This window comes from Hyperolius riggenbachi, chromosome 12 (genome assembly GCF_040937935.1).
Source record: "Hyperolius riggenbachi isolate aHypRig1 chromosome 12, aHypRig1.pri, whole genome shotgun sequence".
NCBI lineage: Eukaryota > Metazoa > Chordata > Amphibia > Anura > Hyperoliidae > Hyperolius > Hyperolius riggenbachi.
In genome coordinates, this window is record NC_090657.1 from 80,381,563 (window position 1) to 80,403,746 (window position 22,184).

Sequence of the window (22,184 nt, forward strand, 5' to 3'; positions counted from 1 at the left end):
AATGGAACAAAAGTCAGTACTGTTATGCGTTCTTCCTTATGGAACTGAGAATGGCTGCCAACATGCAGCATATCCCCAGATGATAACCTGTTGACGGCACAGTAATTAACCGCTTAACCTTTGACTCTTGAAAAACGTGTCTTAAAGCACGCAAGAGTAGACATCCGCAGGGTAGTGTGGCCGAGCGGTCTAAGGCGCTGGATTAAGGCTCCAGTCTCCTCGGAGGCGTGGGTTCAAATCCCACCACTGCCAGCCTTTAACTTCTCGCTTGCTTGACAAGGATGTACTATGTAGGAAAGATAAGGCCTCAGCTCCTCTGGTTTTAACACTTGCTCAAATACTTGTCCAAGCTTATACATCAGGGCCACTTGAGGAGCTTATCTTGGTCAGAAATTAATGGATTAGTCTTCTCAAATGTAGCATTTGAGAAGACTAATCCATTGATTCTGCTGTGGCATAGAGTGCTTTACCTGCACTTTCCTAGGTGCTGTCATCAGAGGCATAGAACCAAAGCCAGTACTGTCAAGTGTTTTCTCTTTCCGCGGTAATGAGAATAGGTGCATACATGCAGCATGTCCCCAGTTGATTACTTGTTGATGGCACAATAATGAACCACTCAACATTCCACTCATACAAACCTCATTTTAAAAGCACACAAAAGATCGATATCGGCAAGGTAGTGTGGCCGAGCGGTCTAAGGCGCTGGATTTAGGCTCCAGTCTCTTTGGAGGCGTGGGTTCAAATCCCACCACTGCCAGTCTGCAACTTCTATCTTGCCTCACAGGCCTCTTCTGGATCTCCTACGTCCCTTCATCAACAAGAAAGCTCAAATACTTCTCTTTTCCTCCATCAGCTTGCACAACAACATGAATGAGGCGTACCCAGCACCACACTTTCTTTCACCGCTACAAAGGAATACAGTTTAGAAAAAAAAAGTGCTTAAAATGGCTTAAGACCTTTACATGCACTTTTCCACTGGATTCTGACAATGTGCCACAGCTCATAACTCCTGGCTGTGGAGGACCTTTTGACAGCAACAGTGGCAACAGATAGGACTTTCTACAAAGTAAACAGGGCAAAGATCTCATTTAGATTACTGAGGTGAGATCTGCCCCTATTACCCAATAGTAGGCAAATGTTTCCTCTCAATTGTAGGTGAATGGCATTTTAGGTATGCGTGCAATAGCAGCTATTCCAGTGCTACGGGCTACATTGTACATTGTACGTAAGTGGACAATTGTGATTTTTTTAGACAGGTGACATTACTTTTGCATAAAAGCTGATACATTAACTACGTGGGCAGTTAGGGGTTTGAGAGGATGTCTTTTATTGTACGCCAGGCCAAAGCAGGTTTTCTCAACCAGGGTTCCCTGGAAGCCCAAGCTTCCTTCAGGACTTTTCAGGGGTTCCCTGGCATTTTCCCCACTTGCCCCAGTAAGGTCGGTTTCCTTGAGATGCAAAAATTATTTTAAGGCTTCCTCCAGGGTCTCATGATGGGAATACACCATGAGATTTTTTGGCAGATAGTTGGTTCGATAGATAATTTAATGCATATCCGATCTGATTTTCGATCGAAAAATCGATCGGGAAAAGCGATCGGACAGTAGGTGCTGCACTCAGTGGTATCAGAGCAATGGAACAAAAGTCAGTACCGTTATGCGTTCTTCCTTATGGAACTGAGAATGGCTGCCAACAGGCAGCATATCCCCAGATGATAACCTGTTGACGGCACAGTAATTAACCGCTTAACCTTTGACTCTTGAAAAACGTGTCTTAAAGCACGCAAGAGTAGACATCCGCAGGGTAGTGTGGCCGAGCGGTCTAAGGCGCTGGATTAAGGCTCCAGTCTCCTCGGAGGCGTGGGTTCAAATCCCACCACTGCCAGCCTTTAACTTCTCGCTTGCTTGACAAGGATGTACTATGTAGGAAAGATAAGGCCTCAGCTCGTCTGGTTTTAACACTTGCTCAAATACTTGTCCAAGCTTATACATCAGGGCCACTTGAGGAGCTTATCTTGGTCAGAAATTAATGGATTAGTCTTCTCAAATGTAGCATTTGAGAAGACTAATCCATTGATTCTGCTGTGGCATAGAGTGCTTTACCTGCACTTTCCTAGGTGCTGTCATCAGAGGCATAGAACCAAAGCCAGTACTGTCAAGTGTTTTCTCTTTCCGCGGTAATGAGAATAGGTGCATACATGCAGCATGTCCCCAGTTGATTACTTGTTGATGGCACAATAATGAACCACTCAACATTCCACTCATACAAACCTCATTTTAAAAGCACACAAAAGATCGATATCGGCAAGGTAGTGTGGCCGAGCGGTCTAAGGCGCTGGATTTAGGCTCCAGTCTCTTTGGAGGCGTGGGTTCAAATCCCACCACTGCCAGTCTGCAACTTCTATCTTGCCTCACAGGCCTCTTGTGGATCTCCTACGTCCCTTCATCAACAAGAAAGCTCAAATACTTCTCTTTTCCTCCATCAGCTTGCACAACAACATGAATGAGGCGTACCCAGCACCACACTTTCTTTCACCGCTACAAAGGAATACAGTTTAGAAAAAAAAAGTGCTTAAAATGGCTTAAGACCTTTACATGCACTTTTCCACTGGATTCTGACAATGTGCCACAGCTCATAACTCCTGGCTGTGGAGGACCTTTTGACAGCAACAGTGGCAACAGATAGGACTTTCTACAAAGTAAACAGGGCAAAGATCTCATTTAGATTACTGAGGTGAGATCTGCCCCTATTACCCAATAGTAGGCAAATGTTTCCTCTCAATTGTAGGTGAATGGCATTTTAGGTATACGTGCAATAGCATCTATTCCAGTGCTACGGGCTACATTGTACATTGTACGTAAGTGGACAATTGTGATTTTTTTAGACAGGTGACATTACTTTTGCATAAAAGCTGATACATTAACTACGTGGGCAGTTAGGGGTTTGAGAGGATGTCTTTTATTGTACGCCAGGCCAAAGCAGGTTTTCTCAACCAGGGTTCCCTGGAAGCCCAAGCTTCCTTCAGGACTTTTCAGGGGTTCCCTGGCATTTTCCCCACTTGCCCCAGTAAGGTCGGTTTCCTTGAGATGCAAAAATTATTTTAAGGCTTCCTCCAGGGTCTCATGATGGGAATACACCATGAGATTTTTTGGCAGATAGTTGGTTCGATAGATAATTTAATGCATATCCGATCTGATTTTCGATCGAAAAATCGATCGGGAAAAGCGATCGGACAGTAGGTGCTGCACTCAGTGGTATCAGAGCAATGGAACAAAAGTCAGTACTGTTATGCGTTCTTCCTTATGGAACTGAGAATGGCTGCCAACATGCAGCATATCCCCAGATGATAACCTGTTGACGGCACAGTAATTAACCGCTTAACCTTTGACTCTTGAAAAACGTGTCTTAAAGCACGCAAGAGTAGACATCCGCAGGGTAGTGTGGCCGAGCGGTCTAAGGCGCTGGATTAAGGTTCCAGTCTCCTCGGAGGCGTGGGTTCAAATCCCACCACTGCCAGCCTTTAACTTCTCGCTTGCTTGACAAGGATGTACTATGTAGGAAAGATAAGGCCTCAGCTCCTCTGGTTTTAACACTTGCTCAAATACTTGTCCAAGCTTATACATCAGGGCCACTTGAGGAGCTTATCTTGGTCAGAAATTAATGGATTAGTCTTCTCAAATGTAGCATTTGAGAAGACTAATCCATTGATTCTGCTGTGGCATAGAGTGCTTTACCTGCACTTTCCTAGGTGCTGTCATCAGAGGCATAGAACCAAAGCCAGTACTGTCAAGTGTTTTCTCTTTCCGCGGTAATGAGAATAGGTGCATACATGCAGCATGTCCCCAGTTGATTACTTGTTGATGGCACAATAATGAACCACTCAACATTCCACTCATACAAACCTCATTTTAAAAGCACACAAAAGATCGATATCGGCAAGGTAGTGTGGCCGAGCGGTCTAAGGCGCTGGATTTAGGCTCCAGTCTCTTTGGAGGCGTGGGTTCAAATCCCACCACTGCCAGTCTGCAACTTCTATCTTGCCTCACAGGCCTCTTGTGGATCTCCTACGTCCCTTCATCAACAAGAAAGCTCAAATACTTCTCTTTTCCTCCATCAGCTTGCACAACAACATGAATGAGGCGTACCCAGCACCACACTTTCTTTCACCGCTACAAAGGAATACAGTTTAGAAAAAAAAAGTGCTTAAAATGGCTTAAGACCTTTACATGCACTTTTCCACTGGATTCTGACAATGTGCCACAGCTCATAACTCCTGGCTGTGGAGGACCTTTTGACAGCAACAGTGGCAACAGATAGGACTTTCTACAAAGTAAACAGGGCAAAGATCTCATTTAGATTACTGAGGTGAGATCTGCCCCTATTACCCAATAGTAGGCAAATGTTTCCTCTCAATTGTAGGTGAATGGCATTTTAGGTATACGTGCAATAGCATCTATTCCAGTGCTACGGGCTACATTGTACATTGTACGTAAGTGGACAATTGTGATTTTTTTAGACAGGTGACATTACTTTTGCATAAAAGCTGATACATTAACTACGTGGGCAGTTAGGGGTTTGAGAGGATGTCTTTTATTGTACGCCAGGCCAAAGCAGGTTTTCTCAACCAGGGTTCCCTGGAAGCCCAAGCTTCCTTCAGGACTTTTCAGGGGTTCCCTGGCATTTTCCCCACTTGCCCCAGTAAGGTCGGTTTCCTTGAGATGCAAAAATTATTTTAAGGCTTCCTCCAGGGTCTCATGATGGGAATACACCATGAGATTTTTTGGCAGATAGTTGGTTCGATAGATAATTTAATGCATATCCGATCTGATTTTCGATCGAAAAATCGATCAGGAAAAGCGATCGGACAGTAGGTGCTGCACTCAGTGGTATCAGAGCAATGGAACAAAAGTCAGTACTGTTATGCGTTCTTCCTTATGGAACTGAGAATGGCTGCCAACATGCAGCATATCCCCAGATGATAACCTGTTGACGGCACAGTAATTAACCGCTTAACCTTTGACTCTTGAAAAACGTGTCTTAAAGCACGCAAGAGTAGACATCCGCAGGGTAGTGTGGCCGAGCGGTCTAAGGCGCTGGATTAAGGCTCCAGTCTCCTCGGAGGCGTGGGTTCAAATCCCACCACTGCCAGCCTTTAACTTCTCGCTTGCTTGACAAGGATGTACTATGTAGGAAAGATAAGGCCTCAGCTCCTCTGGTTTTAACACTTGCTCAAATACTTGTCCAAGCTTATACATCAGGGCCACTTGAGGAGCTTATCTTGGTCAGAAATTAATGGATTAGTCTTCTCAAATGTAACATTTGAGAAGACTAATCCATTGATTCTGCTGTGGCATAGAGTGCTTTACCTGCACTTTCCTAGGTGCTGTCATCAGAGGCATAGAACCAAAGCCAGTACTGTCAAGTGTTTTCTCTTTCCACGGTAATGAGAATAGGTGCATACATGCAGCATGTCCCCAGTTGATTACTTGTTGATGGCACAATAATGAACCACTCAACATTCCACTCATACAAACCTCATTTTAAAAGCACACAAAAGATCGATATCGGCAAGGTAGTGTGGCCGAGCGGTCTAAGGCGCTGGATTTAGGCTCCAGTCTCTTTGGAGGCGTGGGTTCAAATCCCACCACTGCCAGTCTACAACTTCTATCTTGCCTCACAGGCCTCTTGTGGATCTCCTACGTCCCTTCATCAACAACAAGAAAGCTCAAATACTTCTCTTTTCCTCCATCAGCTTGCACAACAACATGAATGAGGCGTACCCAGCACCACACTTTCTTTCACCGCTACAAAGGAATACAGTTTAGAAAAAAAAAGTGCTTAAAATGGCTTAAGACCTTTACATGCACTTTTCCACTGGATTCTGACAATGTGCCACAGCTCATAACTCCTGGCTGTGGAGGACCTTTTGACAGCAACAGTGGCAACAGATAGGACTTTCTACAAAGTAAACAGGGCAAAGATCTCATTTAGATTACTGATGTGAGATCTGCCCCTATTACCCAATAGTAGGCAAATGTTTCCTCTCAATTGTAGGTGAATGGCATTTTAGGTATGCGTGCAATAGCAGCTATTCCAGTGCTACGGGCTACATTGTACATTGTACGTAAGTGGACAATTGTGATTTTTTTAGACAGGTGACATTACTTTTGCATAAAAGCTGATACATTAACTACGTGGGCAGTTAGGGGTTTGAGAGGATGTCTTTTATTGTACGCCAGGCCAAAGCAGGTTTTCTCAACCAGGGTTCCCTGGAAGCCCAAGCTTCCTTCAGGACTTTTCAGGGGTTCCCTGGCATTTTCCCCACTTGCCCCAGTAAGGTCGGTTTCCTTGAGATGCAAAAATTATTTTAAGGCTTCCTCCAGGGTCTCATGATGGGAATACACCATGAGATTTTTTGGCAGATCGTTGGTTCGATAGATAATTTAATGCATATCCGATCTGATTTTCGATCGAAAAATCGATCGGGAAAAGCGATCGGACAGTAGGTGCTGCACTCAGTGGTATCAGAGCAATGGAACAAAAGTCAGTACTGTTATGCGTTCTTCCTTATGGAACTGAGAATGGCTGCCAACATGCAGCATATCCCCAGATGATAACCTGTTGACGGCACAGTAATTAACCGCTTAACCTTTGACTCTTGAAAAACGTGTCTTAAAGCACGCAAGAGTAGACATCCGCAGGGTAGTGTGGCCGAGCGGTCTAAGGCGCTGGATTAAGGCTCCAGTCTCCTCGGAGGCGTGGGTTCAAATCCCACCACTGCCAGCCTTTAACTTCTCGCTTGCTTGACAAGGATGTACTATGTAGGAAAGATAAGGCCTCAGCTCCTCTGGTTTTAACACTTGCTCAAATACTTGTCCAAGCTTATACATCAGGGCCACTTGAGGAGCTTATCTTGGTCAGAAATTAATGGATTAGTCTTCTCAAATGTAGCATTTGAGAAGACTAATCCATTGATTCTGCTGTGGCATAGAGTGCTTTACCTGCACTTTCCTCGGTGCTGTCATCAGAGGCATAGAACCAAAGCCAGTACTGTCAAGTGTTTTCTCTTTCCGCGGTAATGAGAATAGGTGCATACATGCAGCATGTCCCCAGTTGATTACTTGTTGATGGCACAATAATGAACCACTCAACATTCCACTCATACAAACCTCATTTTAAAAGCACACAAAAGATCGATATCGGCAAGGTAGTGTGGCCGAGCGGTCTAAGGCGCTGGATTTAGGCTCCAGTCTCTTTGGAGGCGTGGCTTCAAATCCCACCACTGCCAGTCTGCAACTTCTATCTTGCCTCACAGGCCTCTTGTGGATCTCCTACGTCCCTTCATCAACAAGAAAGCTCAAATACTTCTCTTTTCCTCCATCAGCTTGCACAACAACATGAATGAGGCGTACCCAGCACCACACTTTCTTTCACCGCTACAAAGGAATACAGTTTAGAAAAAAAAAGTGCTTAAAATGGCTTAAGACCTTTACATGCACTTTTCCACTGGATTCTGACAATGTGCCACAGCTCATAACTCCTGGCTGTGGAGGACCTTTTGACAGCAACAGTGGCAACAGATAGGACTTTCTACAAAGTAAACAGGGCAAAGATCTCATTTAGATTACTGAGGTGAGATCTGCCCCTATTACCCAATAGTAGGCAAATGTTTCCTCTCAATTGTAGGTGAATGGCATTTTAGGTATACGTGCAATAGCATCTATTCCAGTGCTACGGGCTACATTGTACATTGTACGTAAGTGGACAATTGTGATTTTTTTAGACAGGTGACATTACTTTTGCATAAAAGCTGATACATTAACTACGTGGGCAGTTAGGGGTTTGAGAGGATGTCTTTTATTGTACGCCAGGCCAAAGCAGGTTTTCTCAACCAGGGTTCCCTGGAAGCCCAAGCTTCCTTCAGGACTTTTCAGGGGTTCCCTGGCATTTTCCCCACTTGCCCCAGTAAGGTCGGTTTCCTTGAGATGCAAAAATTATTTTAAGGCTTCCTCCAGGGTCTCATGATGGGAATACACCATGAGATTTTTTGGCAGATAGTTGGTTCGATAGATAATTTAATGCATATCCGATCTGATTTTCGATCGAAAAATCGATCGGGAAAAGCGATCGGACAGTAGGTGCTGCACTCAGTGGTATCAGAGCAATGGAACAAAAGTCAGTACTGTTATGCGTTCTTCCTTATGGAACTGAGAATGGCTGCCAACATGCAGCATATCCCCAGATGATAACCTGTTGACGGCACAGTAATTAACCGCTTAACCTTTGACTCTTGAAAAACGTGTCTTAAAGCACGCAAGAGTAGACATCCGCAGGGTAGTGTGGCCGAGCGGTCTAAGGCGCTGGATTAAGGCTCCAGTCTCCTCGGAGGCGTGGGTTCAAATCCCACCACTGCCAGCCTTTAACTTCTCGCTTGCTTGACAAGGATGTACTATGTAGGAAAGATAAGGCCTCAGCTCCTCTGGTTTTAACACTTGCTCAAATACTTGTCCAAGCTTATACATCAGGGCCACTTGAGGAGCTTATCTTGGTCAGAAATTAATGGATTAGTCTTCTCAAATGTAGCATTTGAGAAGACTAATCCATTGATTCTGCTGTGGCATAGAGTGCTTTACCTGCACTTTCCTAGGTGCTGTCATCAGAGGCATAGAACCAAAGCCAGTACTGTCAAGTGTTTTCTCTTTCCGCGGTAATGAGAATAGGTGCATACATGCAGCATGTCCCCAGTTGATTACTTGTTGATGGCACAATAATGAACCACTCAACATTCCACTCATACAAACCTCATTTTAAAAGCACACAAAAGATTGATATCGGCAAGGTAGTGTGGCCGAGCGGTCTAAGGCGCTGGATTTAGGCTCCAGTCTCTTTGGAGGCGTGGGTTCAAATCCCACCACTGCCAGTCTGCAACTTCTATCTTGCCTCACAGGCCTCTTGTGGATCTCCTACGTCCCTTCATCAACAAGAAAGCTCAAATACTTCTCTTTTCCTCCATCAGCTTGCACAACAACATGAATGAGGCGTACCCAGCACCACACTTTCTTTCACCGCTACAAAGGAATACAGTTTAGAAAAAAAAAGTGCTTAAAATGGCTTAAGACCTTTACATGCACTTTTCCACTGGATTCTGACAATGTGCCACAGCTCATAACTCCTGGCTGTGGAGGACCTTTTGACAGCAACAGTGGCAACAGATAGGACTTTCTACAAAGTAAACAGGGCAAAGATCTCATTTAGATTACTGAGGTGAGATCTGCCCCTATTACCCAATAGTAGGCAAATGTTTCCTCTCAATTGTAGGTGAATGGCATTTTAGGTATACGTGCAATAGCATCTATTCCAGTGCTACGGGCTACATTGTACATTGTACGTAAGTGGACAATTGTGATTTTTTTAGACAGGTGACATTACTTTTGCATAAAAGCTGATACATTAACTACGTGGGCAGTTAGGGGTTTGAGAGGATGTCTTTTATTGTACGCCAGGCCAAAGCAGGTTTTCTCAACCAGGGTTCCCTGGAAGCCCAAGCTTCCTTCAGGACTTTTCAGGGGTTCCCTGGCATTTTCCCCACTTGCCCCAGTAAGGTCGGTTTCCTTGAGATGCAAAAATTATTTGAAGGCTTCCTCCAGGGTCTCATGATGGGAATACACCATGAGATTTTTTGGCAGATAGTTGGTTCGATAGATAATTTAATGCATATCCGATCTGATTTTCGATCGAAAAATCGATCGGGAAAAGCGATCGGACAGTAGGTGCTGCACTCAGTGGTATCAGAGCAATGGAACAAAAGTCAGTACTGTTATGCGTTCTTCCTTATGGAACTGAGAATGGCTGCCAACATGCAGCATATCCCCAGATGATAACCTGTTGACGGCACAGTAATTAACCGCTTAACCTTTGACTCTTGAAAAACGTGTCTTAAAGCACGCAAGAGTAGACATCCGCAGGGTAGTGTGGCCGAGCGGTCTAAGGCGCTGGATTAAGGTTCCAGTCTCCTCGGAGGCGTGGGTTCAAATCCCACCACTGCCAGCCTTTAACTTCTCGCTTGCTTGACAAGGATGTACTATGTAGGAAAGATAAGGCCTCAGCTCCTCTGGTTTTAACACTTGCTCAAATACTTGTCCAAGCTTATACATCAGGGCCACTTGAGGAGCTTATCTTGGTCAGAAATTAATGGATTAGTCTTCTCAAATGTAGCATTTGAGAAGACTAATCCATTGATTCTGCTGTGGCATAGAGTGCTTTACCTGCACTTTCCTAGGTGCTGTCATCAGAGGCATAGAACCAAAGCCAGTACTGTCAAGTGTTTTCTCTTTCCGCGGTAATGAGAATAGGTGCATACATGCAGCATGTCCCCAGTTGATTACTTGTTGATGGCACAATAATGAACCACTCAACATTCCACTCATACAAACCTCATTTTAAAAGCACACAAAAGATCGATATCGGCAAGGTAGTGTGGCCGAGCGGTCTAAGGCGCTGGATTTAGGCTCCAGTCTCTTTGGAGGCGTGGGTTCAAATCCCACCACTGCCAGTCTGCAACTTCTATCTTGCCTCACAGGCCTCTTGTGGATCTCCTACGTCCCTTCATCAACAAGAAAGCTCAAATACTTCTCTTTTCCTCCATCAGCTTGCACAACAACATGAATGAGGCGTACCCAGCACCACACTTTCTTTCACCGCTACAAAGGAATACAGTTTAGAAAAAAAAAGTGCTTAAAATGGCTTAAGACCTTTACATGCACTTTTCCACTGGATTCTGACAATGTGCCACAGCTCATAACTCCTGGCTGTGGAGGACCTTTTGACAGCAACAGTGGCAACAGATAGGACTTTCTACAAAGTAAACAGGGCAAAGATCTCATTTAGATTACTGAGGTGAGATCTGCCCCTATTACCCAATAGTAGGCAAATGTTTCCTCTCAATTGTAGGTGAATGGCATTTTAGGTATACGTGCAATAGCATCTATTCCAGTGCTACGGGCTACATTGTACATTGTACGTAAGTGGACAATTGTGATTTTTTTAGACAGGTGACATTACTTTTGCATAAAAGCTGATACATTAACTACGTGGGCAGTTAGGGGTTTGAGAGGATGTCTTTTATTGTACGCCAGGCCAAAGCAGGTTTTCTCAACCAGGGTTCCCTGGAAGCCCAAGCTTCCTTCAGGACTTTTCAGGGGTTCCCTGGCATTTTCCCCACTTGCCCCAGTAAGGTCGGTTTCCTTGAGATGCAAAAATTATTTGAAGGCTTCCTCCAGGGTCTCATGATGGGAATACACCATGAGATTTTTTGGCAGATAGTTGGTTCGATAGATAATTTAATGCATATCCGATCTGATTTTCGATCGAAAAATCGATCGGGAAAAGCGATCGGACAGTAGGTGCTGCACTCAGTGGTATCAGAGCAATGGAACAAAAGTCAGTACTGTTATGCGTTCTTCCTTATGGAACTGAGAATGGCTGCCAACATGCAGCATATCCCCAGATGATAACCTGTTGACGGCACAGTAATTAACCGCTTAACCTTTGACTCTTGAAAAACGTGTCTTAAAGCACGCAAGAGTAGACATCCGCAGGGTAGTGTGGCCGAGCGGTTTAAGGCGCTGGATTAAGGCTCCAGTCTCCTCGGAGGCGTGGGTTCAAATCCCACCACTGCCAGCCTTTAACTTCTCGCTTGCTTGACAAGGATGTACTATGTAGGAAAGATAAGGCCTCAGCTCCTCTGGTTTTAACACTTGCTCAAATACTTGTCCAAGCTTATACATCAGGGCCACTTGAGGAGCTTATCTTGGTCAGAAATTAATGGATTAGTCTTCTCAAATGTAGCATTTGAGAAGACTAATCCATTGATTCTGCTGTGGCATAGAGTGCTTTACCTGCACTTTCCTCGGTGCTGTCATCAGAGGCATAGAACCAAAGCCAGTACTGTCAAGTGTTTTCTCTTTCCGCGGTAATGAGAATAGGTGCATACATGCAGCATGTCCCCAGTTGATTACTTGTTGATGGCACAATAATGAACCACTCAACATTCCACTCATACAAACCTCATTTTAAAAGCACACAAAAGATCGATATCGGCAAGGTAGTGTGGCCGAGCGGTCTAAGGCGCTGGATTTAGGCTCCAGTCTCTTTGGAGGCGTGGGTTCAAATCCCACCACTGCCAGTCTGCAACTTCTATCTTGCCTCACAGGCCTCTTGTGGATCTCCTACGTCCCTTCATCAACAAGAAAGCTCAAATACTTCTCTTTTCCTCCATCAGCTTGCACAACAACATGAATGAGGCGTACCCAGCACCACACTTTCTTTCACCGCTACAAAGGAATACAGTTTAGAAAAAAAAAGTGCTTAAAATGGCTTAAGACCTTTACATGCACTTTTCCACTGGATTCTGACAATGTGCCACAGCTCATAACTCCTGGCTGTGGAGGACCTTTTGACAGCAACAGTGGCAACAGATAGGACTTTCTACAAAGTAAACAGGGCAAAGATCTCATTTAGATTACTGAGGTGAGATCTGCCCCTATTACCCAATAGTAGGCAAATGTTTCCTCTCAATTGTAGGTGAATGGCATTTTAGGTATACGTGCAATAGCATCTATTCCAGTGCTACGGGCTACATTGTACATTGTACGTAAGTGGACAATTGTGATTTTTTTAGACAGGTGACATTACTTTTGCATAAAAGCTGATACATTAACTACGTGGGCAGTTAGGGGTTTGAGAGGATGTCTTTTATTGTACGCCAGGCCAAAGCAGGTTTTCTCAACCAGGGTTCCCTGGAAGCCCAAGCTTCCTTCAGGACTTTTCAGGGGTTCCCTGGCATTTTCCCCACTTGCCCCAGTAAGGTCGGTTTCCTTGAGATGCAAAAATTATTTTAAGGCTTCCTCCAGGGTCTCATGATGGGAATACACCATGAGATTTTTTGGCAGATAGTTGGTTCGATAGATAATTTAATGCATATCCGATCTGATTTTCGATCGAAAAATCGATCGGGAAAAGCGATCGGACAGTAGGTGCTGCACTCAGTGGTATCAGAGCAATGGAACAAAAGTCAGTACTGTTATGCGTTCTTCCTTATGGAACTGAGAATGGCTGCCAACATGCAGCATATCCCCAGATGATAACCTGTTGACGGCACAGTAATTAACCGCTTAACCTTTGACTCTTGAAAAACGTGTCTTAAAGCACGCAAGAGTAGACATCCGCAGGGTAGTGTGGCCGAGCGGTCTAAGGCGCTGGATTAAGGCTCCAGTCTCCTCGGAGGCGTGGGTTCAAATCCCACCACTGCCAGCCTTTAACTTCTCGCTTGCTTGACAAGGATGTACTATGTAGGAAAGATAAGGCCTCAGCTCCTCTGGTTTTAACACTTGCTCAAATACTTGTCCAAGCTTATACATCAGGGCCACTTGAGGAGCTTATCTTGGTCAGAAATTAATGGATTAGTCTTCTCAAATGTAGCATTTGAGAAGACTAATCCATTGATTCTGCTGTGGCATAGAGTGCTTTACCTGCACTTTCCTAGGTGCTGTCATCAGAGGCATAGAACCAAAGCCAGTACTGTCAAGTGTTTTCTCTTTCCGCGGTAATGAGAATAGGTGCATACATGCAGCATGTCCCCAGTTGATTACTTGTTGATGGCACAATAATGAACCACTCAACATTCCACTCATACAAACCTCATTTTAAAAGCACACAAAAGATCGATATCGGCAAGGTAGTGTGGCCGAGCGGTCTAAGGCGCTGGATTTAGGCTCCAGTCTCTTTGGAGGCGTGGGTTCAAATCCCACCACTGCCAGTCTGCAACTTCTATCTTGCCTCACAGGCCTCTTCTGGATCTCCTACGTCCCTTCTGTGACGCCGGGCGACGCCCAGTCGTCCGAGGATTCGCGGCCGATTGTCCGATCGCAACCGTGATCGGAAAACTGACATTCTTTATTTTTAAAATAGAAGTTTTTCCTTCCTGCCTTCCCCCCCCTTTTGCCATGAGGGCTGAATGGGCCTGCGTTAGCATATGGCTAAAGCAACCTGGTTTAGCAAGAAATCCTGTTAAGGCTCCCGGAAAAGCTCTGGTGACACTAATGTGCTAATTGGGCAGAGCTGAAATACCAACAGAGTCTATTCAACAGGGGAAGCTAGCACAGCATGAGGTCTATTGACACCTACATTCCTCCCAGTCTTGACGGCACCGACTAGACTGAGTATGGAATGCATGGTGTTGATAACTTTGTCACATTTTGCAAATACCATCCATGGGAGGAATATGAAAATTACATAATTTTGTTTCCCTAATTCTGTAGAATATGGTGATACTAGACATAGCCAGGTAACCCGAGCAGGGGCTGAGATATGAATAATGGGGTCCCCGTGCGCCCCAAATATTGCAAGTTTGATGTCCTATGAACGTGTATTCTCAGCCCAATCTGAATATGAAATCGGTTTGCATGTGCGACAAAACCCCGGCGGGGTATGAAATTGGACATATTTTGTGGATGGCTGGAAGTTCCTCCCCTGAGAACTCACTGCCTGACACGCCCCTGGGCTGAGCTTGAGACTCCGCCCAGAAATGTCAGTGCTCAAAACTGATTGCATGAGGACCCCCAGCCAATTCCCCCACTTTCCATCATACCGAAAAGACTGCCACTGCTTGGGGAAATAGCAGTGGCCATCTTGCAGGCGGAGCAACGGCCATGTGGTTCGGCCATATTGCGAACTAACTGCAACAAAGGAACTTTGTCTTTTCCCGAACGGACTTTCCACAGAATCATAAGTATTCGTTCTTTTTATCCCTTTTTCTTTTATGTACTGTGTTATCACTGTCTCTCATCGTTTAATTGTTCACGATTGTCTGTATATATTAATTATTTATATTGTAACAAATAAAGGCTTTTTAAAAGGTCTTTACCTCTCAGTAAAACCTTCTATTCAGTATACACAGACGAGACCTAAACTTCCGAAGGGACGCTACTGTTTTGATAGATAGATAGGAATTGCACAGTTTTAACCGGTTGTTTGTTTCACAGGTCTATAGCCAGTTAGCAGTTTTCTCTGGGCTGATAGAAAACAGAGATGGTGGCAAATCTACCCCTGGGTTGGAGTAAAAGTGTATTTTCGTAACCTCACAGGCTCCCTACTGCGTCGTGACGCTCAAACTCCGCCAATTCTACGCAGATTGCGTCCATAGCTCTCAATCTGTGTGCTAGAATCGGATCGGACGGTTTTGCGTGTTCACGGCCAGTGGGGCTCTTGTGACAGTGGTCGGCAGCGTTTGGGATCTGTGTGTGCTGATAGTATCTCAGGTAGGGCTATCGAATTAGCCCTATCGAGAAACGAACTAATTCGTTGGTAGTGACTGAGTGCAATATATTTTTCATATATACAGAGAGACTGTGTAACCAGTACCCCTCCCCTAAGTTTTCTTTTATTTGGCATGGAAATGTCCGGGAATTACAAGGTCATGGTCCTATCCGACCTGCAGAGTCTGTGCGAGGCGAGAGGCATGGACATCCGCGGCAAGAAACAGCAGGACCTGATAACGGACTTGTACCGATGGGATAGCCAGAATCTGCGGACGCTGGAGGTGTCCACTGTGGAGGACACCGGCTCATCTAACGCAAGTCGAGGGGAACCAGAGACTGAAGATCCTGTGCGTACCGAGGTTGAGCAACCCGCGGGCAATGCGGCAACAGATACGCAGGAGGCTGTCAGTGTGATCCCCGACCCCAGAACCCCTGAAAGTACTCGCCTGGAACCGGCCAGTACTGGACTGTCCAGTTATGTTGATCCAGTAATGCAGCAGGCATTGCAAAAGCTGATGGAAACTGATGTGGACAAGTACCTGCAGTACATGGCGGAGCAAAAGCGAGAGGAACGCCAATCTGCAGAGGCGCGGGAGAGACGACAGCATGAGCTGAACATGGCGAAAGTGCAGCAAGCCAGCCGGAGTTCAACGCCCAGCCTCCCTGCTGAAGGGACTGCCGCTCCAGTAAGTGCAAAATTTAAATTTGCTATTATCGAAAAAGACACTGACATTGACTTGTTTTTGAGGTCTTTTGAAAAGGCCTGCCGTCAGTATCGTCTGTCCCAAGACCAGTGGGCCAGACATCTGACACCCTTGCTGCGCTACAAAGCGCTTGATGCTTTCTCAGAGCTGCCTGTGGAAAAGGACAATGATTATACCGCTATAAAGGAGGCTATAATCACTAAGTACCAGCTGACGCCAGAAGCCTACCGGAAAAGGTTCAGGTCCTGGCAGAAAAAATCTACTGATTCTTATCAAGATGTGGTCAGCAGTCTGCTCACCACACTCCGCCAGTGGACGCTAGGCCTCACTAAAGGGTCTTACGGTGTCCTGGAGGACTTAATCGTCCTGGAGCAGTTTCTGAACATTTGCCCGGCTGATGTACGCCAGTTTGTGCTGGAGCGCCGACCGGCGTCAGCGACGGTCGCTGCAGACCTCGCTGAGACCTTTGCAACGACCAGGGTGCCGGAGACCCGCAGGACTGCCCCATCTAGCTGGAGAGGAGGTCAGTCCCACAATTTTGCAGACTCTCCTACCTCTGTGAGCCGTGCGCCCCAGAGGCCCTCCAGCGCAGCTGCTGCGTCCAGGCCTGCAGCAACAGAGGGCATCACCTGTCACTTTTGCCGCAAGCCCGGACACATGAAGTTTAACTGCCCGGAGCGGAGGCAGACAGCGCCAGCTCCTGCACCACCTACACCTCGCCCACGGCAACTGCCGCCAGCCAGCGCACCCCAGCCGGGAGCACCCAACAACGTCATGTTCGCAGGTGGGAGAGGGATCCACTCCGCTACGAGCAACCACCAGCTGGTTACAGTGAACGACCAGCTTGTTACCGGTTTCCGCGACACTGGAGCGGATGTCACCCTGGTGCGTGCGCACCTGGTCCCGACGGAAAATATCCTCCCTGACAAATACCTTACCCTCACTGGAGTGGGGGGCACTCTTTCTCGCATTCCCCAGGCTCGGGTGTCCATCGATTGGGGGGTGGGGGTTCAAGAGAAGGTTGTTGGGGTCCTGGACCAACTGCCGGTCCCAGTTTTGTTGGGGACCGACCTGGGCAAGCTTGTGTCCTATTATGAACCTGCCCCAAGCCCCTCAGACTGCCAGGAGGGAGACGGACTCTCCGCCTACACTAAGGTACTTTGCACCAAGGGGCAAGAACAGGGGGGAGGTGGGTTGAATGTGCCCAGTCCAGGGGTACCGAGTCCAATAGTACCTGTGTCACAGGTACCTGTGTTTGATATACCGATTGTTTGTGATGAAAATGTTGTTGTACCTGTCACTGTAATTCATGCATGCAGCCAGGATGTGAGTAATGCCAGTATGTGCCAGTCTGAAGGTGTACCTGTACTGGCAGTAACACGCAGCCGCGCTGCTCAGAACCTGGGCTCAGAGCAGGTGGAAGAGGTTCCGGCCTCCTCCCCCTCCTCTGACCACAGGGATGGTAGCCTTCAGCCACTAACTGCATATGCCACGGGCCAGCTGGCTGAGAGCGAGAGTGCTGCATTTGTGCAAGCACTCCAGACTGACCCTAGCCTCGAGGCACTCAGAAGACAGGCTTCGGAGCCCCTCACGAATGAAGATACCTTCAAGGTATATTGGGAAGGTGGTAAGCTGTACAGCGAGCCTGTACAGCCCACCGAAGGTGAAACAAGTGTGGGTACCAAGTTGCTTGTGGTACCCAGTGCCTTCCGGGGGCATGTGCTGAAGTCCGCACATGACATTCCCCTGGCAGGGCACTTGGGAATCCACAAGACACTTGACCGTATCCAGGGTCATTTCTACTGGCCCAGGATGCGGATCGATGTGACCAACTATTGCCGCTCATGTACTGTTTGCCAAAAGGTAAAACGGGCTGGGAACCCCCGCAAGGCTCCCTTGTGTCCACTGCCAATCATAGGTGAGCCCTTTCACAGAGTGGCAGTCGACATAATTGGACCATTGCCCACTCCCAGCAGCAGTGGCAAAAGGTACATCCTGACGGTGGTGGATTACGCCACCCGCTATCCTGAGGCCATGGCGCTTTCCTCCCTGAGGGCGGACAAGGTAGCAGACGCGCTACTTAACATTTTCTCCCGAGTCGGGTTCCCTGCGGAGATGCTCTCCGATCAGGGATCCCAGTTTATGTCCGAACTCATGGAGGCCCTGTGCAAAAGGATACACATGACGCACATTGTCTCCAGTCCCTACCACCCGCAGACCAATGGACTGTGTGAACGGTTCAACGGGACGCTGAAGCAAATGCTGACCACGTTTGTTGAGTCGCAAGGTGGGGACTGGGAACGATACCTGCCTCATCTGTTGTTTGCGTACAGGGAGGTGCCGCAGGAGTCAACCGGGTTTTCCCCGTTTGAACTCCTGTATGGGAGGAATGTCCGAGGACCCTTACAATTGATGCGGGAGACATGGGAGGGCAAGGGCGACCCCACTGATGTCTCCGTGGTCGATTACGTCCTCAAGTTCAGGGACAAAATGGAGTCCCTGTCCGCAGTAGTGACCAACAACCTGGCCCAGGCTCAGGCCAAACAAAAAGCATGGTACGACCGCACTGCTGGAGAGCGGTCATTTGATGTGGGTGACAAGGTATATGCCCTTCTTCCCGTGAGGCAGAACAAGCTGCAAGCAGCCTGGGAGGGGCCTTTTACTGTAGTGCAGCGGTTAAACCCTCTGACGTATCTAGTGAACATGGGGGGCAGGAAGCAGAAGAGCTTTCATGTAAACATGCTGAAGGCCCACCATGACAGGACCCAGTATGCGCTGCCAGTGTGCAGCCGGTTAGAGCAGGGAGAGGCAGACCCCCTGTTAGACCTGCTGGCTGACGTACGAGATGTGGACGGCGACCTAAACGTCAATCCACAGCTCGCCTCAGCCCAGCAAGAGCAGTTACAGAAGGTGCTGGGCCAGTACCAGCACACCTTCTCCGGTATCCCGGGGCGGACCAGTATGGCGGTGCATGGGGTAGATACAGGTACCCATCCCCCCATCAGGCAATCCGCTTACCGTGTCTCTCCCGAGGTACAGGCGGACATGCAGAAGGAGGTGAGGGAGATGCTGGAGTTAGGGGTGGTTCAAAAGTCCAGTAGTGCCTGGGCAGCCCCTGTTGTCCTGGTCCCCAAGAAGGACCAGACAACTCGGTTCTGCGTAGACTACAGGAAACTGAACGCCATCACCACTACAGACGCCTACCCCATGCCTCGCATTGATGAGCTGCTAGATACACTGGCATCAGCCAGGTACCTATCAATCATGGATCTGAGCCGGGGGTATTGGCAGATACCACTTGCACCTGACGCGAGGCAAAAGTCGGCCTTCATCACCCCTTTCGGCCTCTTCGAGTTCACGATGATGCCCTTTGGGATGAAGAACGCCCCCGCCACGTTTCAGTGGGCCGTGAACGACCTGCTAGAGGGAATGCAAGGGTTCGCTGTAGCGTATCTGGATGACATTGCGGTGTTCAGCCCCACCTGGGAAGAACACCTCAAACACCTGTCCCAGGTACTAGAGAGGCTGGCCATGGCCAATCTGACGGTTAAACCGAGTAAGTGTCAGATTGGCATGACCGAGGTGCAGTACTTAGGTCACCGGGTGGGGGGTAACACCCTGAAACCTGACACGGGAAAGGTGGACGCCATCCTGGCATGGCCTCGACCTATCACGAAAAAGCAGGTCCAGGCGTTCCTGGGGACCGCCGGCTACTATAGGAAATTTGTTCCCGCCTATAGTACACTGGCGAAGCCCCTGACCGATGCCACTAGCAAGAAGCACCCCAAGGTTGTTAGCTGGACCCCCGCTTGCGAGAATGCCTTCCAGGCCTTGAAGCAGGCCCTCGCAAGCGCCCCTGTGCTTCAGGCCCCAGACTTCAGTCGTCGGTTTGTGGTGCAAACCGATGCCTCTGACTACGGTCTCGGCGCAGTCCTCAGCCAGGTGGATGGAAGGGGGGATGAACACCCTATCCTCTACCTGAGCCGGAAGCTCCTGCCCCGAGAGGTAGCCTACTCCACAACTGAAAAGGAGTGCCTGGCGATCGTGTGGGCCCTACAGAAACTGCAGTCGTATCTGTACGGCCGCTCCTTCACGATCGTCACTGATCACAATCCCCTGAGTTGGCTAAACCGTACTGCTGGAACCAACGGCAAGCTCCTACGGTGGAGCCTGTCATTGCAGCAGTACGACTTTACGATCCAACACAAAGCAGGCAGCCGACACCAAAACGCTGATGGGCTGTCGCGGTGTCAGGGGGAACCCGACCCAACAGCGCCAATAGCTGCTACGGAAGGCGTCCTGTTGACACCTCCCTGAGCAGAGCTCGGGAAGGGGGAGGTGTGACGCCGGGCGACGCCCAGTCGTCCGAGGATTCGCGGCCGATTGTCCGATCGCAACCGTGATCGGAAAACTGACATTCTTTATTTTTAAAATAGAAGTTTTTCCTTCCTGCCTTCCCCCCCCTTTTGCCATGAGGGCTGAATGGGCCTGCGTTAGCATATGGCTAAAGCAACCTGGTTTAGCAAGAAATCCTGTTAAGGCTCCCGGAAAAGCTCTGGTGACACTAATGTGCTAATTGGGCAGAGCTGAAATACCAACAGAGTCTATTCAACAGGGGAAGCTAGCACAGCATGAGGTCTATTGACACCTACATTCCTCCCAGTCTTGACGGCACCGACTAGACTGAGTATGGAATGCATGGTGTTGATAACTTTGTCACATTTTGCAAATACCATCCATGGGAGGAATATGAAAATTACATAATTTTGTTTCCCTAATTCTGTAGAATATGGTGATACTAGACATAGCCAGGTAACCCGAGCAGGGGCTGAGATATGAATAATGGGGTCCCCGTGCGCCCCAAATATTGCAAGTTTGATGTCCTATGAACGTGTATTCTCAGCCCAATCTGAATATGAAATCGGTTTGCATGTGCGACAAAACCCCGGCGGGGTATGAAATTGGACATATTTTGTGGATGGCTGGAAGTTCCTCCCCTGAGAACTCACTGCCTGACACGCCCCTGGGCTGAGCTTGAGACTCCGCCCAGAAATGTCAGTGCTCAAAACTGATTGCATGAGGACCCCCAGCCAATTCCCCCACTTTCCATCATACCGAAAAGACTGCCACTGCTTGGGGAAATAGCAGTGGCCATCTTGCAGGCGGAGCAACGGCCATGTGGTTCGGCCATATTGCGAACTAACTGCAACAAAGGAACTTTGTCTTTTCCCGAACGGACTTTCCACAGAATCATAAGTATTCGTTCTTTTTATCCCTTTTTCTTTTATGTACTGTGTTATCACTGTCTCTCATCGTTTAATTGTTCACGATTGTCTGTATATATTAATTATTTATATTGTAACAAATAAAGGCTTTTTAAAAGGTCTTTACCTCTCAGTAAAACCTTCTATTCAGTATACACAGACGAGACCTAAACTTCCGAAGGGACGCTACTGTTTTGATAGATAGATAGGAATTGCACAGTTTTAACCGGTTGTTTGTTTCACAGGTCTATAGCCAGTTAGCAGTTTTCTCTGGGCTGATAGAAAACAGAGATGGTGGCAAATCTACCCCTGGGTTGGAGTAAAAGTGTATTTTCGTAACCTCACAGGCTCCCTACTGCGTCGTGACGCTCAAACTCCGCCAATTCTACGCAGATTGCGTCCATAGCTCTCAATCTGTGTGCTAGAATCGGATCGGACGGTTTTGCGTGTTCACGGCCAGTGGGGCTCTTGTGACACCTTCATCAACAAGAAAGCTCAAATACTTCTCTTTTCCTCCATCAGCTTGCACAACAACATGAATGAGGCGTACCCAGCACCACACTTTCTTTCACCGCTACAAAGGAATACAGTTTAGAAAAAAAAAGTGCTTAAAATGGCTTAAGACCTTTACATGCACTTTTCCACTGGATTCTGACAATGTGCCACAGCTCATAACTCCTGGCTGTGGAGGACCTTTTGACAGCAACAGTGGCAACAGATAGGACTTTCTACAAAGTAAACAGGGCAAAGATCTCATTTAGATTACTGAGGTGAGATCTGCCCCTATTACCCAATAGTAGGCAAATGTTTCCTCTCAATTGTAGGTGAATGGCATTTTAGGTATACGTGCAATAGCAGCTATTCCAGTGCTACGGGCTACATTGTACATTGTACGTAAG

The 22,184-nt window shown here is 47.4% G+C and overlaps 18 non-coding genes across 18 annotated transcripts; all 18 read left to right on the top strand.

Moving 5' to 3' along the window:
* Positions 1 to 170: 170 nt before the first annotated feature.
* On the top strand, positions 171 to 252 carry TRNAL-AAG (transfer RNA leucine (anticodon AAG)). The gene has a single exon. It is a non-coding gene; the product is annotated as a tRNA-Leu (tRNA).
* Positions 253 to 675: 423 nt separating this feature from the next.
* Positions 676 to 757, top strand: TRNAL-UAG (transfer RNA leucine (anticodon UAG)). Its single transcript has one exon. It is a non-coding gene; the product is annotated as a tRNA-Leu (tRNA).
* Positions 758 to 1,802: 1,045 nt separating this feature from the next.
* Positions 1,803 to 1,884, top strand: TRNAL-AAG (transfer RNA leucine (anticodon AAG)). The gene has a single exon. It is a non-coding gene; the product is annotated as a tRNA-Leu (tRNA).
* Positions 1,885 to 2,307: 423 nt separating this feature from the next.
* TRNAL-UAG (transfer RNA leucine (anticodon UAG)) lies at positions 2,308 to 2,389 on the top strand. The gene has a single exon. It is a non-coding gene; the product is annotated as a tRNA-Leu (tRNA).
* Positions 2,390 to 3,434: 1,045 nt separating this feature from the next.
* TRNAL-AAG (transfer RNA leucine (anticodon AAG)) lies at positions 3,435 to 3,516 on the top strand. Its single transcript has one exon. It is a non-coding gene; the product is annotated as a tRNA-Leu (tRNA).
* Positions 3,517 to 3,939: 423 nt separating this feature from the next.
* TRNAL-UAG (transfer RNA leucine (anticodon UAG)) lies at positions 3,940 to 4,021 on the top strand. The gene has a single exon. It is a non-coding gene; the product is annotated as a tRNA-Leu (tRNA).
* Positions 4,022 to 5,066: 1,045 nt separating this feature from the next.
* TRNAL-AAG (transfer RNA leucine (anticodon AAG)) lies at positions 5,067 to 5,148 on the top strand. The gene has a single exon. It is a non-coding gene; the product is annotated as a tRNA-Leu (tRNA).
* A 423-nt stretch (positions 5,149 to 5,571) lies between these two features.
* Positions 5,572 to 5,653, top strand: TRNAL-UAG (transfer RNA leucine (anticodon UAG)). The gene has a single exon. It is a non-coding gene; the product is annotated as a tRNA-Leu (tRNA).
* A 1,048-nt stretch (positions 5,654 to 6,701) lies between these two features.
* TRNAL-AAG (transfer RNA leucine (anticodon AAG)) lies at positions 6,702 to 6,783 on the top strand. Its single transcript has one exon. It is a non-coding gene; the product is annotated as a tRNA-Leu (tRNA).
* A 423-nt stretch (positions 6,784 to 7,206) lies between these two features.
* Positions 7,207 to 7,288, top strand: TRNAL-UAG (transfer RNA leucine (anticodon UAG)). Its single transcript has one exon. It is a non-coding gene; the product is annotated as a tRNA-Leu (tRNA).
* A 1,045-nt stretch (positions 7,289 to 8,333) lies between these two features.
* TRNAL-AAG (transfer RNA leucine (anticodon AAG)) lies at positions 8,334 to 8,415 on the top strand. Its single transcript has one exon. It is a non-coding gene; the product is annotated as a tRNA-Leu (tRNA).
* A 423-nt stretch (positions 8,416 to 8,838) lies between these two features.
* TRNAL-UAG (transfer RNA leucine (anticodon UAG)) lies at positions 8,839 to 8,920 on the top strand. The gene has a single exon. It is a non-coding gene; the product is annotated as a tRNA-Leu (tRNA).
* Positions 8,921 to 9,965: 1,045 nt separating this feature from the next.
* Positions 9,966 to 10,047, top strand: TRNAL-AAG (transfer RNA leucine (anticodon AAG)). Its single transcript has one exon. It is a non-coding gene; the product is annotated as a tRNA-Leu (tRNA).
* Positions 10,048 to 10,470: 423 nt separating this feature from the next.
* On the top strand, positions 10,471 to 10,552 carry TRNAL-UAG (transfer RNA leucine (anticodon UAG)). The gene has a single exon. It is a non-coding gene; the product is annotated as a tRNA-Leu (tRNA).
* A 1,045-nt stretch (positions 10,553 to 11,597) lies between these two features.
* On the top strand, positions 11,598 to 11,679 carry TRNAL-AAG (transfer RNA leucine (anticodon AAG)). Its single transcript has one exon. It is a non-coding gene; the product is annotated as a tRNA-Leu (tRNA).
* A 423-nt stretch (positions 11,680 to 12,102) lies between these two features.
* TRNAL-UAG (transfer RNA leucine (anticodon UAG)) lies at positions 12,103 to 12,184 on the top strand. Its single transcript has one exon. It is a non-coding gene; the product is annotated as a tRNA-Leu (tRNA).
* Positions 12,185 to 13,229: 1,045 nt separating this feature from the next.
* On the top strand, positions 13,230 to 13,311 carry TRNAL-AAG (transfer RNA leucine (anticodon AAG)). Its single transcript has one exon. It is a non-coding gene; the product is annotated as a tRNA-Leu (tRNA).
* Positions 13,312 to 13,734: 423 nt separating this feature from the next.
* TRNAL-UAG (transfer RNA leucine (anticodon UAG)) lies at positions 13,735 to 13,816 on the top strand. The gene has a single exon. It is a non-coding gene; the product is annotated as a tRNA-Leu (tRNA).
* The last annotated feature ends 8,368 nt before the right edge of the window (positions 13,817 to 22,184 follow it).